A 2,842-nucleotide genomic window follows, 5' to 3' on the forward strand; every position below is an offset into this window, starting at 1 on the left:
GAATGCGCATCGTGCTAGGGATAGACTGTTGCAATTTTCAGTCTTGAACGAGGAATTCCTAGTAAACGCAAGTCATCAGCTTGCATTGATTACGTCCCTGCCCTTTGTACACACCGCCCGTCGCACCTACCGATTGAATGACTCGGTGAAAAATTGGGACCGTGAGTCTGTTTGCTTTATTGCGAGTGGATTGATGGGAACTTTTTTAAACCTCGCCATTTAGAGGAAGGTGAAGTCGTAACAAGGTTTCCGTAGGTGAACCTGCGGAAGGATCATTACCACACCTAAAAACTTTCCACGTGAACCGTTTCAACCCAATAGTTGGGGGTCTTACTTGGCGGCGGCTGCTGGCTTTATTGCTGGCGGCTACTGCTGGGCGAGCCCTATCAAAAGGCGAGCGTTTGGACTTCGGTCTGAGCTAGTAGCTTTTTTATTTTAAACCCTTTACTTAATACTGATTATACTGTGGGGACGAAAGTCTCTGCTTTTAACTAGATAGCAACTTTCAGCAGTGGATGTCTAGGCTCGCACATCGATGAAGAACGCTGCGAACTGCGATACGTAATGCGAATTGCAGGATTCAGTGAGTCATCGAAATTTTGAACGCATATTGCACTTCCGGGTTAGTCCTGGAAGTATGCCTGTATCAGTGTCCGTACAACAAACTTGGCTTTCTTCCTTCCGTGTAGTCGCTACCTCCGCCACCTTGTGACATTTGGCGTTGCTTCGGGCAGTTCGAGCTTACTCGGGCAGGCTGTGGCTGATTCGGGCTCAGTTGGGCACTTAATGTTGGATTCGAGCTCCAGTCGGGCACTCAGCGGGTGATTCGGGTCCAATTGGGTTTCGCGTTGGTGATGCGGACTTAGTTCAGACTCAAGCCGGCTCGGATGCTCACAATGAAGCCGAAGAGGAATGCGACCCCAATCTGCATGCGTTTGAAGCCCTACTTTACGAAGAATTGGGATAGCTGCAGAGAGCTATGGTGTGCATACAAGCGTCAAAACACGGTTACTCTTGGAAACAATACTAACAACCGCTTAGAGTCGGCATGGAAGCAGCTTAAAGAGTGGGTTGACGCGTTCATGGATCTGGACGAGTGCATTGCCTTCATCATGTACTACCAGAGTCGTCAGGAACGCAGCTTTAACGACCAAGTCTTTAAAGTGACTTCCGTCCAGCATACTCACTACGATAAGGAGATGAAGCATGTTGCCAACCTCGTTGGCCAACACGCTTGTGAGCTGATCTACAAGCAGTACACGTTTGCCGTCGCCCAAGCTTCGTATCAGTATAATGAGGTATTTCCCGGAGTATACGCTATCCATAGCGAATCAAGGTCGGAAGATGCCCTCGACGAGCCTCGAGTCAGTTACACGGTTCACAAGAATAGTTGGACGTGCTCATGCCTCTTCATGGCGACGCGCTTACTTCCTTGCTAACCCCCCAGTGGCCCGACAGACGAGCAAACTCCCTGCAGGCAAGACGCTGACAGACTCAAGTTTGCTGACTCGAGTGCTTTCCAAAGACATACTCAGAAAGTGTGACGCGAAGGTTTCCGCGCTTCAACGCAAAACGTCTGGATTATCGGAGAGAGACGTATCGGTCGAGATTATTAGTCTGGGTGTGTTCTCAACAACGACATTACGAATGATGAAAGGTTGGCATCACGCAATTACAATCTTCGACTCTATTGACAAAACGCTGAACTGGATCAGCCGAATCGACTTCACCCAGCCGCTTAGCCCGGACTACACTATTGAAGCAGACCATGAGATACCAAGCAAGCTTAAGCAGCTACAGATTCGCTTTGACTCGGTACGTCATCTTGTCACTGTACTACCTCGAAATAAGGCTAGTAAGACTAACATTGGAGCACAGATACATCTACTAGACCTTGCTGCCAGAGGGTCACTCGGGGACGAGTGCATGTATGCGGTGATGAACGTGATGTTTGCGTCCACACCAGGGGTGGTCACCATTGATTCGAGCCACGTCGGTGTAGTTGTCAACGGGAAAAACACTGCAGACATGGAGGGCCTTGCGTCTCTTTTCGCCGGGGTTTCGGACGAAAAGGTGCTCGTTCCCATCAATTGTAATGGAAATCATTGGTGCGCTATCATGATCGACCTATCGACCGAAAGCATATACACTTACGACCCGATGTCATCATCCTATGCGGCCAGCGTCCGAGCTATCGCGCACAAATTGGTGGGGGGCCTACCGATACCGAAGGATAGGTATCATCACCAGTCGTACGTATCGAGCATTGGTATCCAGACCGACAACTACAATTGTGGCATTTACGTTCTCTTGGCATTCGAAGCCTTTACGGGAGCTTCTGACGTGGGATATGTGAACAAGCAAAGGTTGCAGCTTCTACGATACCGGTACCTCTGTATGTTTGTGTAAGTTTCTTCGGCATAATATGAGACTTTACATTTCTGATGCATTTTACTCTGACACTGCCTGGGATGTCATTGAACTTGGCTACACTTCACTGAGCTATTTATCCAGCTATACATGATTCGCATGTATACATCGAATGCCCCCATTCGGGTAGCTCGGACACATTCGGGCGCACTCGGGTGTGTGCCAATCCTAAAGCATGTTGCCATTCGGGTGATATAACGACTGCCAAGCCTGCCATATTTTATACCGAGGAGTTTCTCCGATCGTCCAACTCACTCGATTATCTAGCTTCTTCAGTTGATGGTACCTGTACACTTGGTCAGGATCGATATTCCTCTTCATTATTGATCGCCCAATCTCGTCATTATAGATGAAAGCGGACTGATACTTTAAGTATGTCGCATCCCACTTGTCTTTCAAAACACCTTTCGTC

General features: G+C 48.5%; 2 non-coding genes across 2 annotated transcripts; both read left to right on the forward strand.

Moving 5' to 3' along the window:
- Positions 1 to 278, forward strand: PITG_33494 (the record flags this gene model as incomplete). Its single annotated transcript, XR_009934888.1, has 1 exon — positions 1 to 278. It is a non-coding gene; the product is annotated as an 18S ribosomal RNA (ribosomal RNA).
- A 222-nt stretch (positions 279 to 500) lies between these two features.
- On the forward strand, positions 501 to 655 carry PITG_33495. The gene has a single exon (XR_009934889.1). It is a non-coding gene; the product is annotated as a 5.8S ribosomal RNA (ribosomal RNA).
- The last annotated feature ends 2,187 nt before the right edge of the window (positions 656 to 2,842 follow it).

The sequence above is a fragment of the Phytophthora infestans genome, genomic scaffold (genome assembly GCF_000142945.1).
Source record: "Phytophthora infestans T30-4 supercont1.405 genomic scaffold, whole genome shotgun sequence".
NCBI classification, from domain to species: Eukaryota; Oomycota; class Peronosporomycetes; order Peronosporales; family Peronosporaceae; genus Phytophthora; species Phytophthora infestans.